Genomic DNA, 6,440 nt, shown 5'->3' with positions numbered 1-6,440 from the left:
TTGATTAGACTTAGTTAATAGAAAATACACCAAGAACTCATAAAGTAAAATACAAAAACCCATAATAGCAAAACACATACAAAATCAAACCAATGGTTAATATCATGAATTACATCATCCAATGCATTTAGAGGGTACTCGACTTAGATACTTGTCCTAATTTTTCAATTAGGACAAATGGCTTAAAGGGTTTAGGATTTGGACTTGAGAATTTATTTTCCGTCTCTTACCATTGAGATAATGCAATAGGCTACGCTCATCTTGGCAATTCAAGAAAGTCGATACCCAGTACCTGCAACCTACATAAGATCCACGCATGTACAAGCACAATATATACTAAGCTAAACAAGAAATGGCTGAAAGTGGTGCATTGTGTAGATCTTGAGTAGTAGGTGACTACGACTCCCTTCCTTAACCACATCAGAAATGCCATACAGAAATAAAACAACCATGCACACCATACACATGCAAGTATGGGGTAAGTATCCATAAGAAAACACATAGAATAAACCATCTATCTAATCATCATCAATTACTGAAATCACTTGAATAATCATCACACATACATGAAATATAGAGTACCAGATGATCTCATCATATAATAAATTGAATCTAAAACAATATCTGATAATCTCAAAATAATGTTACTAATAATCATCAACTATCCTAAAAGAGTTTGGCAAGAATAGAAAAATGCAAACTAGGGTAGGCACTACACCATGTTCCCTATTTCTATGTATCTCTATACCCAAAATTTGTTTTGTTGCTCCTATATCCTTCATATCAAACGTCCTCGCCAACTGAGCCTTCAACTTATTAATTTCAGCCATGCTTTTACTTGTTGCAAGCATATCATCAACATATAATACCAGGATAATGAATAAGCCATTTTCTATACTTTTAAAGTAAATACAATGTTCATACTCACTTCTTACAAACTTTTGGCTCGCTATGAAGTAATCAAAGTTCTTGTATCATTGCTTGGGTGACTGCTTCAAGACATACAATGATTTCTTGAGTTTGCAAACAAATTTTTTATTGCAATCTTGAACAAACCCTTTCGGTTGTTCCATATATATATCCCCATCCAAATCTCTATGTAGAAATATCATTTTAACATCTAGTTTCTCTAACTCAAGATTAAGTAATGCAACTAATGCTAATACAATCCAAATAGAAATAAGCTTAACAACTAGTAAAAAGCCTTATGAAAATTAGCGCCTACTTTTTGAGAATATCATTTTGCTACCAACCTTGCCTTGTACCTTTCAATTTTATCATCAACACCCTTCTTCAATTCGTAGACCCACTTGTAGTGAACAACCTTTCTACCCTTTGGAAGTTCTACCAAGTCCCATCTTTTATTCTTTTCTAAGGCATTTATTTCTTCTTTCATTGCTATTTTCCATTTAGAATTACTTATTGCTTCATGATAACAACTTCATTCCCCATAATTAGAAATCAAAGCAACTGATGAAATGAAATCATCATACTAATTAGGAGGATTCTTAAATCATGTAGATCTTCTAAGAGATGGTTGTGGTATTTCCATAGTTTCGTGTATATTTTCTAAATCTACACCTTTTTCTTCAAAGAGATCTTTTTGCTCTTTTTCTTCTATAGAAGGATGAGTTTCCAACTAAACTTGTTGATATTTTGGTACTTCCTCCTCTTTCGAATTATTTTCTACAGAATCTGATTTTATTAGAGAGGATTCATCATATACTACATCTCTGTTAATGATGATTTCATGGGTAGTAGGATCCCACAATCTATATCCCTTAACTCTATCACCATAGCCAACAAAGGAGTATTTCTTTGATTTGGGGTCTAACTTAGAATGCTGATTTTTAGAAACAAGAGCATAACCATCATAGCCAAATATTTTTAGATTTGAAAAATCACATGAATGACCTGTCCATACCTCTTTAGGAATCTTGCAATCTATTGCAATTGATGGTGATTGATTTACTAGATAGCATGTTGTATTAACCGCTTTTGCCCACAACTCTTGGTACAATTTGGCATTACTAAGCATACTTCTTGCTCTCTCTAGAAGAGTCCTATTCATGCATTCAAAAAATCCATTTTTTTGAGTGTAAACTATGGTTTTGTGCCTTATGATCCCAACTTCTTTGCAATAGTTCTCAAACTCTAAAGATGTGAACTCATCTCCATTATTTGTTCTCAAATACTTGATTAATATGCATCTACTCTTTTCAACAAAAACTCTAAATTGTTTGAATACACCAAACACATTGGCTTTACTTTTAATAAAAAGACCCATACTTTTCTTGAGTAGTCATATATAAATGTCACAAAATATGACGCTCCTCCAAAAGAAACTACAGGCAATGGACCCCAAACATCTGAATAAATATAGTTTAGAATACCTTTTCTTGTATGGTTACTAGATTTAAAGTTCTATCTACATTGCTTTCCAAAGACACAATGCTTGCAAAAATTCAAATTCAAGGATTTTAAGTTTGGAAGCAACTTACAATTTAACAGTACCTTAAGCCCTTTCTTGCTCATATTACCCAATTGTTGATGCTATAAACTAGATTCATCACTTTCCTTAGATACCATTGTCACATGATTTACATCTGTACTTCCTTATAGCCTATAAAGATTTCCAACTTTTTTAGCCTTCATCACCACTAAAATTCCCTTAGAAACTTTAAGAACTCCACCTGGACAAGAGAATTTATAACCACCAAAATCCAAAACATCTAAGGAAATCAAATTCTTTTTAAATTCTAGTACATGTCTTACCCCTGTTAGTGTCATTATAATACCATCAAACATCTTGATTCTAATACTCCCAATCCTAATAGTCTTACAAGAATCATTATATCCCATAAAAATAACACCTCCATCAATGGGTCGGTGAGAAGAAAACCAACTCCTATGTGGACACATGTAATTAGAAGCACCAAAATCTAAAATCCATTCATCTTGATTTTGTCAGATATTACAAACAGATAACACTTTACCAACCATACATGAATTTGCATTAGTTGGATTTGATTCCTTTATGGATTCATCATTATCCTCTTTTCTTTTCCAACAATCTTTCTTGAAATCCCCTGCTTGATTGCAATACCAACATTTTCCTGTACTCCTTTTGCCTCTTGACTTGGATTTGGATTTATCTCTTGAAACTTCCCCTTTTTTTTGTAGAACAACCTCTAGCCACCATTGCTTCTAGTGTGGAGGTTTTTATATTAGACTTGCTTCACACCTCTTCAAACAAAAAAGCTCCCACAATAGAATCAAATTCATGGGACTCAATTGTTGTAGTGCCTACCCTCGTTCACATCTTCTCTAGACATATTATTGCTATTACTTTCAGACTTTGATGGACTAGTTTTATGTAGATGGATTAGTGGTATTGTTTTGACACTATCAGACATTATGTTATGGATTCAGTTATTATATGATGAGATCATTTAGACTTCACATTTCACATATGCATGATGATCATTATATTGTTTTCAGTTACTACTGATGATTATTTAGATGGTTGATTATTTTATGTGTTTTATTATGGATACTTACCCCATACTTGCATGTGTATGGTGTGCGTGTTTTCTTATTGTATGGCGTTTCTGATGTGGTTAAGGAAGGGAGTCGTAGTCACCTGCTTAGTCGAGATCTACACGATGCACCACTTCCTGCCATTGCCTGTTTAGCTTAGCACTATATATATTGTATGTACATGCATGGCTTTTCTGCAGGTTATAGGTACCGGGTATCGACTTCCCTGAATTGCCAGGATGAGCGTACCCTATTATGCTATCTCAATGATAAGAGAGGAGAGATAAATTCTCAAGTCCAAATCCCAAACCCTAAAATCATTTGTCCTAGTGAGTTAGGACAAGTATCTGAGTTGAGTACCCACTGAATGTGTCAGATGAAATAATTTGTGATTTTTAATCTTTTAGACTGATTTCATATGAATTGTCCTATGATGGGTTTTCATATTTTATCATGAAGATCTATGGTGAATTTTCTATTAATTAAGTCTTAACAAATAGATTTAATTAATAAATTAATTATTTGAAAGATTAAATATCATGATTTTTGATATTTTGATTATGATTAATTTAAGGAGAATTAATCAAGAAATAAAAGAATTAAATTAAAATAAAATTAGAAATTAAAATAAATAATAATTATGAAATATTAATAAATTAATAAACAAATACTAATAATAAAAGTTATAAAAAATTAAAATAAAAGTTATAAAAATTAAAATAAAAGTTATAAAAATTAAAATGGGAGTTATAAATGGAAATTAGTTAAAAATAATTGGAATTATAAACTTGCTTGGAAATTAATGCAGTTCCCCATTTTTCATGTGTCAACAACACGGGGGTTAGTGCATCAATTGAGCACATGGTGTCTACAACCCTAGGGCTTATCAAAAAGGTTGGAAATAGGTCCATGCTTAGTTGGCGATATCTTCCAGCTGGTTCTAGAAGCATTCTAGGGTTATCCGAAAGCTCTTTATATTTGGGCATTCCTTAATAGCTTGGACATAGCATGGATAGTGTGGTTAGCGTGGAGAACAGTTGAAGCATTGGAGGATTCAAAAAAATTTTGAAGAAGGGGAGCTTGCTCTGCGGGTTATCTGAGGATAAGCGAGTTAGCATCAGAATCTGGGTAGATTCTTGTGATTTCATTATGACACTTCTGCATCTTGCTTTCCCCTGTCTTCTTCGTATTTTCCATATATCTTCATTGTGCATTTTCAATTTGGGCAATTAAGTGTTATTTAAGGATTCTATATGCTTAGATCTGAAAATAATACGGACTAGGGTTGCAATTCATGGACAAACCCATTAGAATTAGTCATCAGAGAATTGTTAAAAGAACAAGTTTCGTAGAGAGGCTCTGAAAATGAAAGCTTGTATTTTTATAAACATACTGAGATTCTGTATATTATATATATATATATATATATATATATATATATATATATATATATATATATATATATATATATATATATATATACATAAAGCTTATTATATATATATATATATACATACATACATATATATATATATATATATATATAATATATTTATATAATCACAACTTTACTATGGAGGAAACATTTTTTATAAACATATTTCGCAACTTATTAAATCGCGCTGCGATTGTTTGATAAAACAAATACTAATGCATGTTTGGGTGGGGGCGGAATCGCACCCCGTACTCGTGCTTTAAAGGGTCGCGCGGTACCTGCTACGCAGTGTACCCGCAGCTGTATTGGTCGCAGGGTACCCGCGACAAATGTCACAACAGTGACAGCCGACGGCATATTCGATTCGGCTTTGTTTTAAGGAAATTTTGTTATTCGATTTCCTTTATGAATCGAAACTAATAAAAATTCGGTTCCATTTTTTATAAAATGCAAAAAAAATAAATATTATATTATATATGTATGTATGTATATATTTAAATATAAATATATATATGTATATATGTAATATATATATATATATATATTATTAAAAGATTTAAAGTTGATAATAAAAGATTTATAAATTCATCTTTTTAATGGTGAATAGTTTTGTAATTTTATAGTTTTAACTATTATGAATTAATTAATAGTTTAAGATTATAAGATATATGAAGCATATGAAAATTAAGTTAGTGGAAACGTCTTTTAAATATTATAATTGGAAACTAAAGTTTAGAGGAAATTTTTAATCCATTCAAAAAATTAATACATGGAAAAACTTAGGAAAATGTTCTTCCTCTAGACTTGGAATACAAAAACTGAGATTTTGAAAACTTAGCAAAACCAAAACATGTGTTTACATTGTGTATTCATTATGCTAATGTTTTGGGTTTTGGGTTGACTAGTGTTGACCGGTATAGGACGTCTACCAGAGGCTTGGGGGTTATGTGAATGTGATGTACCTTATTCTACATATGTATATTCTTTTAAGCCTTCATACCCTGTGACATGTACAGAGGATGAATGAGCATTTGGTTATGTATTAATTGAACATTGGACTTATCATATTATTTCATGTGGATGTTGTACTAGATGGATTCATGTAAGTAATTCACATTAAGGGGATCTTAAAGAATGTAATCTGTTGTATATGTTAAGTTTACTCTTTAGATGGACATTGCTATTGCTTCTGTTATTATGAATAAGTTATACGTGGTATTTACTTTCATGAAAAAAAAAATAAAAAAAATGGTACCAAACTTAGTGAAATACTAGGTTAATTCTTTGGATCCCTTGACGGGAAATTACAATTGTACTAAAACTAATAGAAGTAACTAAGTGATTCTTGGATTCAGGAAAAGAACATAACAGAGTAATTGCTTTGTCTTCATCTTTGATTTTTACATCCATACTACCCAATTTACAATTAGAGTATTGAAAACATTTAAATGATCAACAATATTTA

The sequence above is a fragment of the Cupressus sempervirens genome, chromosome 5 (genome assembly GCF_028749045.1).
Source record: "Cupressus sempervirens isolate cs-2001-9-10 chromosome 5, ASM2874904v1, whole genome shotgun sequence".
Lineage (NCBI taxonomy): Eukaryota > Viridiplantae > Streptophyta > Pinopsida > Cupressales > Cupressaceae > Cupressus > Cupressus sempervirens.
This window is presented reverse-complemented; position numbering follows the sequence as displayed.